Raw genomic sequence first — 18947 nt, forward strand, 5'->3', positions numbered from 1 at the left:
ATTGTTTTTTCGTGACATATTGTACTTCATGATTGTGGTAAAATTTCTTCTATATCACTTGCATTTATTTGTGAAAAAAATGGAAATTTGGTGAAAATTTTGCAATTTCCAAAACTAGAATTTTTATGCCCTTAAATCAGAGAGATATGTCACACAAAATACTTAATAAATAACATTTCCCACATGTTTACTTTACAGCAGCACAATTTTGGAACCAAAATTTTTTTTTGTTAGGGAGCTATAAGGGTTAAAAGTTGACCAGTGATTTCTGATTTTTCCAACAAAATTTACAAAACCATTTTTTTAGGGACCACATCACATTTGAAGCCACTTTGAGAGGTCTTTATGACAAAAAATACCCAAAAGTGACACCATTCTAAAAACACCCTCAAGGTGCTCAAAACCACATTCAAGAACTTTATTAACCCTTCAGGTGCTTCACACAAATTTTTGGAATGTGGAAGAAAAAAATGAACATTTAACTTTTTTCACAAAAATGTTACTTTAGACCCATTTTTTTTTATTTTTGCAGGGGTAACAAGAAAAAATGGACCCCAAAATTTGTTGTGCAATTTCCTCTGGGCATGCATATACCCCATATGTGGGGAAAAAACACTGTTTGGGCGGACGGCAAGGCTCGGAAGGGAAGGAGCGCCATTTGACTTTTTGATTGTAAAATTTGCTTGAATAAATAGCGGACGCCATGTTGAGTTTGGAGAGCCCTTGATGTGCTTAAACAGTGGAAACACCCCACAAGTGACCCCATTTTGGAAACTAGACCCCCCAAGGCACGTATATAGATGCAGAGTGAGCCCATGGAACCCCTAGGTGCTTTACAAATTGATTCGTAAAATGAAAAAGTATTTTTTTTCCACTTTTTCATTTTTATGAATCAATTTGTGAAGCACCTAGGGGTTCCAAGTCCTCACTATGCATCTAGATAGGTGCCTTCGGGGATCTAATTTCCAAAATGGGGTCACTTGTGGGGGAGCTCCAATGTTTAGGCACACAGGGGCTCTCCAAACGTGACATGGTTCCAATTTGTTAGCGGTCACCATGTCGCGTTTGGAGAGCCCCTGTGTGCCTAAACATTGGAGCTCCCCCACTAGTGACCACATTTTGGAAACTAGACCACCAAAGTCACCTATCTAGTTGCATAGTGAGCACTTGGAACCTCCAGGTGCTTCACAACTTGATTCGTAAAAAATGAAAAAGTGGAAATAAAAACACTTTCATTTTTACGAATCAATTTGTGAAGCACCTGGGGGTTCCAAGTGCTCACTATGCATCTAGATAGGTGCCTTGGGTGGTCTAGTTTCCAAAATGGAGTCACTTGTGGGGGAGCTTCAATGTTTAGGCACACACGGGCTCTCCAAACGAGACATGGTTCCAATTTGTTACCGGACATTATGTGGCGTTTGGAGAGCCCCTGTGTGCCTAAACATTGGAGATCCCCCACAAGTGACTCCATTTTGGAAACTAGACCACCCAAGGCACCTATCTAGATGCATAGTGAGCACTTGGAGCCCCCAGGTGCTTCACAAATTGATTTGTAAAAATGAAAAAGTGGAAATAAAAGCACTTTTTCATTTTTACGAATCAATTTATGAAGCATCTGGGGGTTCCAAGTGCTCACTATGTATCTAGATACGTGCCTTGGGTGGTCTAGTTTCTAAAATGGGGTCACTTGTGGGGGAGCTCCAATGTTTAGGCACACAGGGGCTCTCCAAACGCGACATTGTTCCAATTTGTTAGCGGACACCATGTCGCGTTTGGAGAGCCCCTGTGTGCCTAAACATTGGAGCTCCCCCACAAGTGACTCCATTTTGGAAACTAGACCACCCAATGCACCTATCTAGATGCATAGTGTGCACATGGAACCCCCAGGTGCTTCACAAATTGATTCGTAAAAATGAAAAAGTGAAAAAAAAACAACTTTCTCATGTTTACGAATCAATTTGTGAAGCACCTGGGGGTTCCAAGTGCTCACTATGCATCTAGATAGGTGCCTTGGGTGGTCTAGTTTCCAAAATGGGGTCACTTGTGGGGGAGCTCCAATGTTTAGGCACACAGGGGCTCTCCAAACGCAACATAGTGTCCGCTAACAAATTGAATGGAAAATCGGCTCAAATTGTTAGCGGACACCATGTTGCGTTTGGAGAGCCCCTGTGTGCCTAAACATTGGAGCTCCCCCACAAGTGACCCCATTTTGGAAACTAGACCACCCAAGGCACCTATCTAGATGCATAGTGAGCACTTGGAGCCCCCAGGTGCTTCACAAATTGATTCGTAAAAATGAAAAAGTGAAATAACACTTTTTAATTTTTACGAATCAATTTGTGAAGCACCTGGGGGTTCCAAGTGCTCACTATGCATCTAGATAGGTGCCTTGGGTGGTCTAGTTTCCAAAATGGGGTCACTTGTGGGGGAGCTCCAATGTTTAGGCACACAGGGGCTCTCCAAACGCGACATGGTGTCCGCTAACAAATTGGAACCATGTCGCGTTTGGAGAGCCCCTGTGTGCCTAAACATTGGAGCTCCCCCACAAGTGACCTCATTTTGGAAACTAGACCACCCAATGCACCTATCTAGATGCATAGTGAGCACTTGGAACCTCCAGGTGCTTCACAAATTGATTCGTAAAAATGAAAAAGTGGAAATAAAAACACTTTTTCATTTTTACAAATCAATTTGTGAAGCACCTGGGGGTTCCAAGTGCATACTATGCATCTAGATAGGTGCCTTGGGTGGTCTAGTTTCCAAAATGGGGTCACTTGTGGGGCAGCTTCAATGTTTAGGCACACACGGGCTCTCCAAACGCGACATGGTTCCAATTTGTTACCGACATTATGTCGCATTTGGAGAGCCCCTGTGTGCCTAAACATTGGAGCTCCCCTACAAGTGACTCCATTTTGGAAACTAGACCACCCAAGGCACATATCTAGATGCATAGTGAGCACTTGGAGCCCCCAGGTGCTTCACAAATTGATTCGTAAAAATGAAAAAGTGGAAATAAAAACCACTTTTTCATTTTTACGAATCAATTTGTGAAGCACCTGGGGGTTCCAAGTGCTCACTATGCATCTAGATAGGTGCCTTGGGTGGTCTAGTTTCCAAAATGGAGTCACTTGTGGGGGAGCTCCAATGTTTAGGCACACAGTGGCTCTCCAAACGCGACATGGTGTCCGCTAACAAATTGGAACCATGTCACGTTTGGAGAGCCCCTGTGTGCCTAAACATTGGATCTCCCCCACAAGTGACCCCATTTTGGAAACTAGACCACCCAATGCACCTATCTAGATGCATAGTGAGCACTTGGAACCCCCAGGTGCTTCACAAATTGATTTGTAAAAATGAAAAAGTGGAAAAAAATACACTTTTTCATTTTTACGAATCAATTTGTGAAGCACCTGGGGGTTCCAAGTGCTCACTATGCATCAGGATAGGTGCCTTGGGTGGTCTAGTTTCCAAAATGGGGTCACTTGTGGGGGAGCTCCAATGTTTAGGCACACAGGGGCTCTCCAAACGCAACATGGTGTCCGCTAACAAATTGAATGGAAAATCGGCTCATATTGTTAGCGGACACCATGTTGCGTTTGGAGAGCCCCTGTGTGCCTAAACATTGGAGCTCCCCCACAAGTGACTCCATTTTGGAAACTAGACCCCCCAAGGCACCTATCTAGATGCATAGTGAGCACTTGGAACCTCCAGGTGCTTCACAAATTGATTTGTAAAAATGAAAAAGTGGAAAGACGGATTTTGGTAAGACCTTACCTGTAAAATCCTTTTCAGCGAAGGAAGGAAGGGAGACACAGATCCATTACCAGTGGGTAGGCGGAGCCCCACAGGATAGTTCACATCAGATTTATAAAAAGTGACGACCGGCCCCTCCAGCTTAGGCTCCTCCTACTCCCATGTTCCTCAGTCCGTACACAAGCTAAGGAAGAGCAGACAACACCAGCGGAACAACACAACCCCTTCTGAAAATTCAGAAACGTGAGAGAACAGGTTATGCATATAACAGAAAGAACACACAGTCCCAGGCACTACTCACTGGACCTGACAACTGCGATGAGCTTGCAATGCTGGAACAGAGCCCTAGCGCGCCGTCCCCAGTCCCGATGACCACCATCAGAGAGGAGTTGCGCCGCATCTGGAAAACAATAATACGCTTCTGCCCTGGGAGGGTGCTGTGTCTCCCTTCCTTCCTTCGCTGAAAAGGATTTTACAGGTAAGGTCTTACCAAAATCCGTCTTTCAGCAGCAGAAGGGAAGGAAGGGAGACACAGATCCATTACCAGTGGGACGTCCCAAAGCAGTCCAGAACTCAAGGGTGGGAAACAGTGGCAGAATCGACAACACCCCAACAACTAGGCAAACGCGCAACAAGCGCAAAAACTAGATAAAAATATAATCTAAACCACCGCCGCCTGCAGGACCCTGCGTCCCAAGTCCGCATCGGCGGAAGCACTCACATCCACTTTATAAAATTTAGTAAATGTGTTGACGGAACGCCAAGTAGCCGCCCGGCAGAGCTGCGCTGCCGAGGCCCCCTGACGAACAGCCCACGACGAACCAACCGCTCTCGTGGAATGAGCTTGAACCTTAACCGGACAAGGCTCGCCCTTGAGCCGGTACGCCTCCAGGATAGCCGAACGTATCCACCGAGCTATAGTGTCCTTGGAAGCCCGCTGACCATGCCGACGACCAGCAGGAATCACAAACAGAGAGTCCGACTTCCAAAACCCTTGCGTGATGGTAAGATAGAACTTCAAAGCCCGCACCAAATCCAACGAGTGCAAGGCCCGTTCCTTTGGATTCCTTGGTTTCGGACAGAGGGAGGGCAACACTATGTCCTGATTGATGTAGAAACATGACACCACTTTGGGCAGAAAATCGCAACGGGTACGAAGCACCACGCGATCCGAGTGGAACTCCAGAAAAGGGGGCGAGCAAGACAGTGCCGCCAACTCAAAAACCCTTCTCAAAGAGGTGACCGCCACCAGGAAGGCCACCTTCCAAGAAAACAAATAAAGCGAAGCTGAATCCATAGGTTCAAATGGCCTGTGCTGAAGAGCCTCCAAGACTAGATTGAGCCGCCAAGGAGCCACAAACGCCCTCCGGGGCGGGAACTGACGAGTAATCCCGTGAAAAAATGAACGCACATCCCTGCGCGAGGCAATAGCTTTCCGAAACAGCACGGATAGTGCAGATACTTGACCCCGCAAGGTGCCAACCACCAGACCCTTGGCCAAACCCCATTGCAGAAAAGCCAAGAAGTTGGGAATGGAAAAAACCCTCGGGTTCCTTGATGATCCAGAACACCATGAATAGAAGGCCTTCCAAGTTCTGTGATAAATCCTGGTCATAGCCGGACCTCTGGCCGCCCGCAAGGTGGCGATGACTTCGGCCGAAAACCCACGACGGGTCAAGATCTCGGTCTCAAGAACCACGCCGTCAAAAGAAGCGACTTCAGGTCCGGATGGCAAATGGGCCCTTGGGTTAGCAGGTCCGGGCGAAGAGGCAGTGGAAACGGAGGCGCCGCCAGAAGAGACACCAGCGTTGAATACCACGCCCTCCGCGGCCAATCTGGCGCCACCAAAATCGTCGGAATACACTCTAGTTTGATCCGCCGGATCACCAGTGGAAGTAAGGATACCGGCGGAAACACGTAGATCAGCTCGAACTGGTCCCACGGGGCCACTAGAGCATCTACCGCCACAGCTTCCGGATCCCTGTATCTGGACATGAACGTCGGAATCCTGGCGTTCAGCCTGGATGCCATCAAGTCCACTTGGGGAGTCCCCCAACGGGAGCACAGCAGTGCAAAAACTTCCTGATGAAGACCCTATTCCCCAGGATCCACCTGCTCGCGACTGAGGAAGTCCGCCGTGATATTCAGTACTCCTGGAATGTGAATCGCGGATATGGCTGGGACCCTGGATTCGGCCCAAACCAAGATCCGAGAGACCTCCATCATGAGTCTGGAACTCCTCGTCCCACCCTGATGGTTGATATATGCGACCGCTGTCGCATTGTCCTTCTGAATCCGGGCCGGCAGACCGCTCAAAGGGACCGTCCAATGTCGGAGGCAGAGAAATATCGCTCTCAATTCCAAGATGTTGATCGGCAGAGACGACTCCTCTGACGACCAGACCCCCTGAACCCAGAGATCGTTCCAAACCCCCCCCCCAGCCAGACAGGCTGGCATCGGTGGTGAAGACCGACCACCGTGGGAGGAGGAAGGATTTCCCCAGGGATAAAGTCTCCGGACGTAACCACCATCCAAGAGACTCTAGCACCTTACGGGAGATACCGACACAGCGATCCAGCGAAGCCGGCGATCGGTCCCAACGGGTCAGAATAAGATGTTGAAGACCCCGGGAATGAAATTGTGCAAGCGGTACCGCTTCCATTGCCCCCACCATCAGACCCAAAAGGCGCATACACCTCTGAAGAGACATCGTCATCGCCGACCTCATAACCTGGACATGGTGACGAAGGATCGCTTGTTTGTCCGGAGGCAGGGACACCACTGCCCGTACCGTGTCGAAATGCATCCCCAAGAACAGGATTGACTGCGACGGCTCCAATGACGACTTCTTCCAATTGACCAGCCACCCGAAGTCCTCCAGGTGCTGAAGGGAGAGATTGCGAGCTGTCACCGCCTCCTCCGCTGTGGGTGACACAATTAACAGGTCATCCAGGTAGGGGAGAATCATAACTCCTTGCTTTCGAAGGAGCGCCATGAGCGGCGCCAGAATCTTTGTAAAAACCCTGGGCGCCAAGGCCAACCCGAACGGTAGGGCCAAAAACTGGTAATGGGCCTGACCTATGGCGAACCGCAGGAAGCGCTGGTGAGCCCTGCCGATAGGGACATGCAAATAGGCGTCGCGGATGTCGATCGACACCAAAAAATCGTGCTGCGACAGGGCCGCCACGACAGAGTGAAGAGACTCCATACGGAATTTCCGGGTCCGGACATGCAAATTCAATTCTTTGAGGTCCAGAATGGGGCGAAACTTGCCCTCCTTTTTGGGAACCACAAAAAGGTTGGAGTAAAACCCCCTTCCCTGGTCCTCCGGCGGAACCGGAATCACCACACCCTGCTGCAGAAGAGAGTCAACCTCCCGCAGCAGTGCGGCAGCTAGCCTGGGCTCGGACGGGATGCACGACTGACGAAACCTGTCCGGGGGTCAAGAATGAAACTCTATGAAATAACCTTCCGACATAACCCGCGTCACCCAGGCATCCGATACGTGTGACGCCCAAATCGACCCGAATTGTAGCAGACGCTTGTCCTGATGGAAATGTTGTTTCCAGGGAGTACGGGATTTCTGGGAGGTCTTTTTTCCGGAAGACGAGGGATGATCCGATCTCCAAGAAGGCTGACCGAACCGCCCCCTGGGCCGAAAGGACCGACGACCACTACCGGCACTTGACTTGCCGGACGTAGAAACCGCTGCCTTTCGCTGCGGCAAAGCTGTATCTTTGGCCTTTGCCTTAGCAATCAGCTCCGTGAGGTCCGAACCAAACAGCTGACCTCCCTTGAATGCCAGACTCAGCAAACCTTGTTTGGATACTGCGTCTCCGGTCCACTGTTTAAGCCATAGTGCTCTCCTGACAGTGACGGCCGAGGATTGAGCCCTGGACATCACCGAAGTAGTATCCAGCACTGCGTCCCTGCCATATCAGGCCGCCTCTTCCAAGAGCTGGAAGAGCCTTTCCACTTCAGCCAGTGGAGTTCCATCTTGCCATGCCGTCCGCAGCTGATCCATCCACCGCAGTGAAGCCTCACCAGCCCACATGGCCCCCAAGGCCGCTCGGAATCCGTGACCCGCGGCCTCGTAGATGGATTTTGCCGCTGACTCCGTCCTTCTGTCCAGCGGGTCCTGAAGACTCGCCTTCCCTTTAACAGGAAGCAAAGAGGATTTGCTCAGCTGAGACAATGGCACATCCACTTCTGGAGAGGGGACCCAATTAGTGATCGTATCCGTGGAACAGGGATACAGGGCATCAAAAAGCCGCAACCCTTGGAAACGTTTATCCGGACACAGGCGTTCTTTCTCCACCGCCTTGTTAAGTTCCTCATGCATCGGCAGCGTTGAGCGAGCCCGACGCGACTCCTGATACAGCCGGGCCGATTTGCCCGGGCGTCCCATCACCTCTTCAGACAGTTGTAACGCTTCCCGCATAGCTTCAACAAAAGCGTCCACACGGCCCAAAAGCGAAGCAGAGCGACCCCGCCGATTCTCTTCATCAGAATCGGAGGTCTCACCAGAAGAGTCTGTCAGCGATTCTGAAGCCTCCAACGCACTGCACAGAGGAGACGGCGCCGCCACAGGCCTGAGACGCTTCTTGCTTCTAGACGTCGGTTGGGACTTAGCAGAGACCCAATGACCCAGGAGGTCAGACAGACTGTCAATGGAGCGAGTGAGCGCCTCCACCTTAACATCACTGAGACTCCCAACTAGCGTCGAACCTGACGCCGTAGAAGACCCCGGCGTATCAGATACGCGTGACCGATCCTGAAGCGGACCGGGAGAGAGATCCGCGCCCCCTGGACCCTGATCCGACATGCCCCCACACAGTAGCTAGCGTCGCGGATAAGGCAGTAATAACCTTACAATGGGTACAGTAACCAAGGATGTGTGAATTCCACTACCACAGCCTGTTCTTGCACAAAAAATCACCCAGCACTGAAGGGTTAAAGCTCCTCCTTAGAAGGAGAAAAGCTACCCCAGCGGCTTGCAGAGCAAAAGTTAACCTATAGAGAAGCACCCTCTGATCTCAGAATAGTGCACCTCCAGAGAGGGTTAACAGCCTGATGGGCCGGACCCCGTTCAGAAGGGGTTAATGCTACTGATCCGCACTACCCTTTTGTGAGGTGTGCGTCAGAGCCGTCTCAGCAGGGAAGTAGCAGCGCCGTTACAGCACACCCTGTCAGCCTAGGACATAAGGAAAGTGCTCTGCGCTGTAATCCCCCAAAAAGGAACTTTCTGCCTAAAAGGCAGGAGAGACTCACCAGCTGGCATAGAGACTGCTCTTCTCGGTGTGTTGAGAGCGGGGAGCAGGGAGTAGGAGACGCTGCACGAGGCTGGACGCTGGCCGGAAGAAGAAGGGGCTGGGACATCTCCAGCGCGCGCTTTCCCAGCACTTCCTGTCACGATGCTAAGAGCCCAACAGCAGAGAGAGGCTAAGCCATGCCCCCAGCCGAGCTATGAACAGAGCGCGCAAAACCTCCGTCCCTGCTCCCCTGCCAGCCGAGGATCAAACGCTGCATGCAGAGGAGAAATCCCTGCAAGTCAGAAAGAAACAGCAGCCACCACAAGACACATATACAGTGACAGCGGATGCCGCAGCAGCCGCTGAAAGCACTCCATAAGAGCACTTACCCAGCTGAGCGCCACAGGGACCCCCAGGGATGTGTGGCGCCGTGGACCTTGCTCCCCCCCACAGCGGAGCGCGCAGGGACCCCACACGAGCGGTGTGCGTCTCCGCCAGCGAGCGCCCTGTATCCCCCGGGGCCAGCAGGGTTCTGCGGGGACCTCCTTAGGGGGTACGCAGATCCGTCAGGGGAGGGTCAGGAGTCCCAGCAGCGCTGAGACCCCCTGAGACCTCTAGACCACGGGGGGTCCAGGTCTCCGGAATAAAAATAAGAAAATCTTCTGAGGAGCTGCGAAGGCAGCGACTATCCTCTGCGACCTCAAATTTTAAACTGAGGAACATGGGAGTAGGAGGAGCCTAAGCTGGAGGGGCCGGTCGTCACTTTTTATAAATCTGAGCTGAACTATCCTGTGGGGCTCCGCCTACCCACTGGTAATGGATCTGTGTCTCCCTTCCTTCCCTTCTGCTGCTGAAATAAAAACACTTTTTCATTTTTACAAATCAATTTGTGAAGCACCTGGGGGTTCCAAGTGCACACTATGCATGAAGATAGATGCCTTGGGTGGTCTAGTTTCCAAAATGGGGTCACTTGTGGGGGAGCTTCAATGTTTAGGCACACACGGGCTCTCCAAACGCGACATGGTTCCAATTTGTTAGCGGACATTATGTCGCGTTTGGAGAGCCCCTGTGTGCCTAAACATTGGAGCTCCCCCACAAGTGACCCCATTTTGGAAACTATACCACCCAAGGCACATATCTAGATGCATAGTGAGCACTTGGAACCCCCAGGTGCTTCACAAATTGATTCGTAAAAATGAAAAAGTGGAAAAAAAAAAACTTTTTCATTTTTACGAATCAATTTGTGAAGCACCTGGGGGTTCCAAGTGCTCACTATGCATCGAGATAGGTGCCTTGGGTGGTCTAGTTTCCAAAATGGGGTCACTTGTGGGGGAGCTCCAATGTTTAGGCACACAGGGGTTCTCCAAACGCAACATGGTGTCCGCTAACAATTTGAGCCGATTTTCCATTCAATTTGTTAGCGGACACCATGTCGCGTTTGGAGAGCCCCTGATGTGCCTAAACAGTGGAGCTTCCCCACAAGTGACCCCATTTTGGAAACTATACCCCTCAAGGATTTTATTAAGGGGTATAGTGAACATTTTGAACCCAGAGGTACGACACAGAATTTGATAACATTAGATCATCATATTGAATAAGTTGTCATTAGTCTTGAGCGCAAGTGCTCGCTACTTGAGTTTGCATCGGGTACTCAGGTATGCACCATGTACTGCGTGTGCTCGAGTGACATGCTCGAGTCCCTGCCCCTCAAGTTTCACGGTTATTAGACACCCAGAAAAAAACATGCGGGGATCGCTCGTGCATGGCAGGCAATCCCCGCAAAGTTTGTTTGGCCGCGAAGCATATGGGGTGGAGACTCGAGCATGTCACTCAAATACCCACTATACTCAATGCATACCAGAGCACCCGATGCAAGCTCAAGTAGCGAGCACTTGCGCTCAACACTAGTCGCCATATCGTCATCTTTTTTTCTTACTTTTGAAAAAAATCCCAACCCCATCACAACCCTAACCCCAACCCCAGCCCTAACCCTAGCCCAAGCCTAACCCTAGCACAAACCTAACCCGAGAGTTTAATTTTTACGCCGTTCCTCATGCAGTATAAGTGATTAGACGACCTTATTCTTCGGGTCGGTGCGACTACAGTGATACCAGAATCATATGGGGTTTTTATGATTGACAGCTCTCACACACTAAAAGACGCATTTTTTGTAAAATCTATTTTTTGCATCGCCATATTTTGAGAGCTATAATTTTTCCAGATTTTGGCCGACAGAGTCATGTGATGGCTTGTTTCTTGCGGGATGAGTTGATGTTTTTATTGGTGCCATTTTCAGGCACGTGACATTTTTTGATCGCTTTCTATTCTGATTTTTGCGAGGCAGAATAAACAAAAACCAACAATTCAGGAATTGTTTTTTTTGTTATTTTTTTATTCTGTTCCGCGTGAGGTAAAATTGATAAGGCAGCGTTATTCTTCAGGTCAGTACGCTTACAGCGGTACCACATTTATATCGTTTTTCTATGTTTTGTACTTTTACATCATAAAAGCAATTTTATAGAAAAAATTATTTTTTAGCATCTCTTTATTCTGAGAGCTATAACTTTTTTATTTTTCGGCTGATGGAGCTGTATGGCAGCTTGTTTTTTGCGGGAAGAGATGACGTTTTCAGCAGTACCATTTTTATTTATATTCGTCTTTTTGATCGCGTGTTATTCCATTTTTTGTTTGGCGGTATGGTGATAAAGCATTGTTTTTTGCTTCGTTTTTTATTTATTTTTTTTACTGTGTTCACTGAAGGGGTTAACTAGTGGGACAGTTTTATAGGTCAGGTCGTTCCGGACGCGGCAATACCAAATATGTGTACTTTTTTTGTCTTTTTTTTTTTTTTTTTCATAATAATATTTATTGATGGGTACATTATATTTTTTTATTTTTGGTGGATTATTTTTTTTTATATTTTTTTTTTATATTTTTACAAATTTTTTTTTTTTCACTTTATCACAGTTTTTTACTTTTTTACTTTGTCCCACTATGGGACTTTTACTTTTTTTTCTCTGATCGCCTGCATGGCACAGGAATGGAGCACCATCCCTGTGCCATGCAGGCTACCAGCGCTGGACAGGGAGAAGATAGTTTGGAGATGCACTGCGCATGTCCAAAAAATCTTCCTGCTGTCTGGTGACCCGGATGTTGTCATGACGACATCGGGTCGTCATGGCAACATCCTGGAAGCCGCGGCAGACAGCGCTCGAGGCCGGAAGAGGTGAGTATCCCGATCACCTCCCCTTAGCCACCGCAATGCTGCGATCGACTTCGATCGCAGCATTGCGGGGGTTAATGTGCAGGGAGCGGTGAGGGTCTGCTCCCTGCACATAGCACCGGGTGTCAGCTGTGACAATCAGCCTGTGTGCGGGTGAAATCGCCAGGGCTTACTATTATGTATCTGGTTCATAAAGCCCAGGGCACAGATACGTACTAATACGCCCTATGTCGTAAAGGGGTTAACAAGTCTGGTATACACCAGGAAATTATAACTGTGGTTTTGCAGTTCCACGGTTCAAATCTCTGTATTATCCAATTTTTTGTCTTTTTTCCATTAAAAAAACATTTTCAGTGTCTCGCTGACTGTTCAGACACCAATATATCTGTTTAAAAGAGTCTGGTGTAGGCCAGAGAAATAGAACTGTGGTTTTCCTCTTCCACGGTTCAAATCTCCTTTTTATTACCCTTTTGCCATTGATAGTGCGAGTGTAAGCTATTTTACTTCATTTACAATGGGAAAGGTGCTTGGCAAGGTAACTGGAACTGGACGTTCTGGTGATGGTGCGTGCAGAGGATGGTGCTGTGGCCAAGGTGAAAATGTGCCACAACCAACAGCCACATCTTCTCGCTCCCAGTTCTTGACCGAATTACTAGGGAAGCACACAACAGCACCACTATTGTGAACTGATCAGTGTGAACAGGTTATTAATTGGATAGCAGATAATACTTCCTGTCACTTGGGCACCACCACCTCCGGTCTGTCTTCCACACTGTCAAGTGTTAGTAGCCGTGAGTCTCGACTGCATACTCCTCCTCACCCTGATGCTCCTTCCTCCCACCTTGCCGAGTGTCGTCAGACAGCAACTGATCCCACAGTTGGACACTCTGAAGAGCTGTTCACTGGTCCATTTTCATATTTGTGCCCCTCACCTGCTCCGCTTAAAGTGGTGGAAGAGGAGTCCCATGTAGCGATGTCAAAATATTTGAACAGCCACGGCCACAGGAAGGCGACACTGGCAATTTGTCACAAGAGGTGGACGATGACGAGACACAATTGCCACGAAGTGAGGAGGAGGACTGTGGTGCGGAGGTGGAAGAGGAGGAGGTGGTGGATTACCTAGTAACTGACTCAACGTGGCAGGAGGACACGCAGAGCGAGGCCAGCAGCACACAGGGGGAATGAGGCAGAGTACCCCAACAGGCAGGAAGAAGCAGTGTGGTGGCCGCAGACAGAAGGCGGGCAACCGTTCCCCGTAACACCAACATGAGGGACGTTGCCAGTACAACCGGTAGGTCTTCCAGAGTCTGGAAATTTTTTAAAGACTCTGCTGATAACCCCAAAAAGGCCATTTGTACCACCTGCCAGGCCAGCATCAGCAGGGGTGACAAAACTACCAGACTGACCACCACCAGCATGATCAGGCACATGTCAGCAAAGCACCCGACTTTGTGGGGCGAACCCAAGGGTCCACGACCAGTGTCAGCGGGTGTCACGACTGCTTCTTCCGCTGTTGTGTGTGTAAGAGAACCCCCTGTTGTGCGTGCAAGGCAATCCCCTGTCCAAACTGCATGCAAAGATGCCCCCTCCTCTCAGTCTTCACTTGTTATGGCAGTTTCTCAAGAAACAGCATCAACGTCCACATCCACGTCCCACCGCAGTGTTCAATTGTCCATATCCCAGACCTTTGAACGAAAGTGCAAATTTGCAGCCAACGCCCCACAGGCCACAATCCTAAATTTGCACATTTCATGACTGCTTGCGTTGCAAATGCTGCTTTTTAGGCTGGTGGAGACGGAATCCTTCCGCAACCTTATGGCGGTGGCCGTTCCTCGGTACTCTGTCCCCAGCCGACACTATTTTGCCCGGTGTGCCATCCCCGCACTACACAAGCACATGTCCCAAAACATCTGTCGTGCCCTCAACAACGCAGTTACTGGGAGAGTCCACCTGACAACGGACAAGTGCTTGTGGCCAGGGACGGTACATCTCCCTGACGGCACACTGGGTAAACATAGTGGAAGCCGGGACCCAGTCAGATCTTGGGACGGAACACATCCTCCCCACACCGAGGATTGCGGGCCGTATGTCAGTCAGAGTTGCCCCCACAGTGTACAGCTCCTGCGCATCATCCTCCTCATGTTCAGCCTCCATCTCAGATATCACCACATCAGTTACAAGCTGGAAGAAGTGCAGTACTGCCTCTGCCAAGTGGCAACAGGCTGTGCTGAAACTCATAAGCTTAGGTGTTAAACCTCACACTGCTTGTGAGTTGTGGACAGCTGTGAAATAGCAGGCAGATCTGTGGCTGAGACCGCTGAACCTACATCCAGGCATGGTCGTGTGTGACAATGGCCGTAACCTGGTGGCGGCTCTGAGGCGAGGCGAGATCACACATGTACCATGCCTGGCTCATGTGCATAATCTCGAGGTTCAGCGGTTTCTTAAATCGTACTCTGAGTTGCCAGATCTGCTCGTCAAAGTACGCCGCCTGTCAGCTCATTTTTGGAAGTCGGCTACAACTTCCGCCGCCCCTGCTGTGTTGCAGCAGCGTTTGCAGCTTCCGTCACACCGACTGGTGTGTGATGTCCCCACACGTTGGAACTCTACCCTCCACATGTTGCAAAGGATTTGTGAGAAGAGAACAGTTGTGGAGTACCAGCTGCAACAAGGCCGTCGATATTCAGGTCAGACTCCACACATAAGACCTCAGGAGTGGACCTGGATGTCTAACATATGTACCATCCTGACAAACTTTGAGGAGTCCACCAAGATGGTGAGTGGCGTTGACGCCATCATTAGCGTCAGCATCCCAATTGTCTGTGTGTCACCCTGGCCTGGATGCCACAAAATATATTAAAGCTGTGTCTGAGAGCAAGGGGGAGGTTCTCTGGTCAGGGGAACATTAGCATGCAATGCCTCCTGTCTCAGGCCAGTAGGGGGAGCAGGCTGCCCCTATAAAAGCTGGTACTGGGGGCAGGGTTAGGGAGAACTTGATGGCCTGTCCCAGCACTGAGACTGGTCCCAGAGCAGAGCAGGGACAGACAGTTGCACTGCACCTAAGAGGAAGTGTGGCAGGAGGAGAGCCACAAGCCAGAGACAAGAGGCGAAGAGAGCCTGTCTTGGCAGAGAAAGGACTTAATTTACCAGACTTTGGTGTCTGAGGCTGGAAGGATTCCACATTCTCCAGCAGATAACCAGTCCGCAGGGGACTGTATATTCCTTGGCCTAAGAAGCCTGGAGGCACTGCCACAACAGAAGGGACTAGCAAAGCCGTACAAGGCTGGGAGCAGAAAGGAACCCACGTCGCAGGCCATACAGGCGAGAATACACGGAAAGCTCGGAAACGTGGGCTGTTACCCTATAACGAGGAGATAGCCAGAAGGAGCGCAGAAAGCACGGTAGGCCTACACCCTCACCCTGACTAGGGCCAATTTCCCCGTTGCTCTCAGACATCCAGGTCCCCTCCTAGCTGGGACTGTTTGTGGGTCAATTTACCTGTTCTAGTAAAGACCCTGGACTGCAACCTGTTGTCTGCGTGCTCCTTGCTCCTCCAGCACTATCAGCACTGGGACTCTCACTACCATCACTCCCAACATCCATTATACTGCCCTGGGGCTGCACTCTTCCCGTGGGGAGTCACACTACCCTAGCTGCACACCTCATCAGCCCTAGCGGTCTGCATGAAGCGGCGGTTCCTAATAACCGCAATCCACGGGTGGCGTAGTCGGACATTATCAATAGAGCATAGCAGACTACCATTGGTCTGACCACCCTGAGCCACGGAACCGGGTTGCCACTACTACTCCCATCGTTTCCCTACAGCCCGGATCCGAGTGCCCCACGGCCCAGGGGGCGAGTCATCTGTCTTTTGCAACGCTCTCTGCAGAGAATTAAAGAGGAGGCATTGCAGCCAGAGTATGATGAAATGGATCAAGAAGCCGTAGCGGGCAATTACATACAGCCCAGCCTCATCTCATCCCAACGTGCATTGGGGGACAATGAGGGAGAGGAGGAGGTGGAGGAGAAGGAAGAACAGGAGCTGGTATCATGCGCTGTAGACGGTAGTACCTGTACAACTGTCATACCGTCGGTTCAGCTTGGGTGGCCTGAGGACAGGGGGGAGGAGGAGGAGGAGAGCATGGTCAGTCGTCATCTTTGTGAAGACACGGAAGTCTTGCCCATTACCAGTCTGGCACACATGGCTGACTTTATGTTATGGTGCCTTAACCGTGACCCTCGTGTTGTCAAAATGTTGGGTGACAGTCATTACTGGTTGGTGACACTTTTAGACCCCCGCTACAAGGAGAACTTTCACTCTCTTATTCCTGAGGTGGAGAGGTCTACAAAAATGGGGCAATACCAGAAGGCCCTTGCTGCAGAACTGTTAAAAAAATTCCCATCTGAACACGCTAGTGGCAGAGGTCACAGTTCGTTGACCAACCAAGGCGTACAGGCGAGAGAGACGCAACTCCAATCCAGCAGAGGCAGGGGAACACTGTCAATCTTCTGGGACAGTTTTCTGAGACCCACCCAGCTTACAGGGGTACTCTCACAAGGAGTGGAAAGTTTCAAAAGATGGTGAGGGAGTACCTTGCCAACCGTACCAGCGTCCTCCGTGATTCCTCTGTGCCTTTTAGTTATTGGGTATCCAAGCTGGACACTTGGAATGAACTCACTCTGTACGCCTTGGAGGTCCTGGCCTGCCCTGCCGCTAGCGTGTTATCAGAGCGTGTTTTTAGTGCCGCTGGGGGAATTATAACTCCGTTATCCTCCCTGACGGTGGAACGCACTTTGGCCATCCTATCCCCGCAGTGGAACGCATCCTACTAATGCAGAATGCCACTTCCTGGTCCCTGGAACGCACCAGCGCGTCGGTTGACACGCACGCACGCGCGACCCCGGACAGCAGTGACCTGGGAGTCAGAAATGCTTCCTGGGGCGATGTCCATGCTGTCCCCATGTCTTTTGAGCACTGTCACTATCATTTTGGGCACTTCTTAGGCTTTCTACAGACTGCCGGGGGTGCCGCCGCAAAAATGCTCGAGTCTCCCATAGACTAACATTGGGCTCGTTGCTCGGGTCGAGCACCCGAGTATCACGGTGAGCTCGACCCGAGCTTCGAGCACCCGAGCATTTCAGTGCTCGCTCAACACTATTAATAACAAATAATCTATAGTCGCTCTATTCTGTAAGATAGCTTTTCGGTAACTTTATATATCTAATAATATATCTTCTAAGGCTCTACTGGTAGCATTTATTGATCTAGATACAAGACAAGATAATCTCCCTACAGTCATAACATATGGGGCTATGGGAGGAGATCCTACAATCGTAAGGGATAACCCTAGAATTTCTGATTCAATTAAAAGGTTTACATTATACTTGCAATCTTCAGCTAAACGTGAAAATCCCCTTTTTGGAAGTTTAGCTTTATGGGATGGAAACAAAGGATACATCATTAGGGCTAATCTAGAAATAACACATGGCCCACCTGTTATGTTAGCTGGAATATAATTAAAAGTGGTATTCCCACAAGAAAACATCCATCCCTTGGGCAATTTTACATGTTGTATATGTGAGGGAGAGATTACTGTTTTGTTGCACTTCATGTTTTTCGCTACCTCATTCTCTTGCAATTTTTATCTGAACGTGAACCGCACATGATATTATGTTCATTGTGCCTTTTGTTACCTTCTATTTTTACCTATTTTATTTTGATTACAAGTCATTTGATAACATAACTCAGCAGATGCATTATATTGAGTTTTTATAATTATCATGTCTTCAGTAAGGAAGTCCTCTCCAATACAGTTTATACAAGCATAATACGGGTTGTATGTATAATTCTGGATCACATCTCCTTCTTCAATCTCCTCATCTTGGACAAACCCCCCTTATCGATTTTGTCCACAGTTGTAAGGGGGTTGGTATAGCTGCCATACAAGTCTCTAGTATATTGGTAGCGGTAGCAGTTTTTGTCATACAAAAATGGCTCAGGTTCATCAATTGTGCCAAGTAACTTCATAGGTTCTGTTTAATTTTCCACAATGCCACATTTTCTTTGACTGGCACTTTTTCTCTTTGTTGATACAACGGTTGGGTAGTGACATAGACCGAAAGGACCATGCATGTAACACCAATCAGCCACCATCTCCATATTTGAATTGGACACTAAAAAGAAAGAACAGATTTAGTATTCTCTGAGATAACATCTGTCTACTGGAACATGTTCCCATTTTTCCTGTCCTGGTTTCATCACTATTAACACATTACCTGCCCTTCTAGCAATCACCTCTGCAAACCGCCGGGGGGAGCCGCCTGAAAAATGCTTAAGTTTCCCCTAGACTTACATTGGGCTCATTGCTCGGTTCGAGCAACCGAGCATTCCAAGTTGCTCAACCCAAGCATTTTAGTGCTCGCCCATCACTAGTACTGACGAAATGTGGAAATTCTACCAAAAGCGAGAGCTTCATAAGAAATCAGGAAATTCACAAAATTAAAAGGTTACAGTGGAAGATTCTGGATCCCCACAGCATGGGCGTAGTCGGACACGGAGAGAGAGGGAGGGCTCACTCCCACTTTGTCCCCAGTGAAACCCACAGCGCCGGGGTTTGAGGATCTTTATGCTGAAGTAAAATTGCTGTTGCAAGAGGTATTAACACAGCGACAGGGGTTGACGTTTTCTCCCAGAGAGGTTTCCCAGTCAGACTGAGACA

Source organism: Phyllobates terribilis, unplaced genomic scaffold, assembly GCF_046119375.1.
Source record: "Phyllobates terribilis strain yellow unplaced genomic scaffold, ASM4611937v1 Scaffold_23__1_contigs__length_19252631, whole genome shotgun sequence".
Classification (NCBI taxonomy): domain Eukaryota; kingdom Metazoa; phylum Chordata; class Amphibia; order Anura; family Dendrobatidae; genus Phyllobates; species Phyllobates terribilis.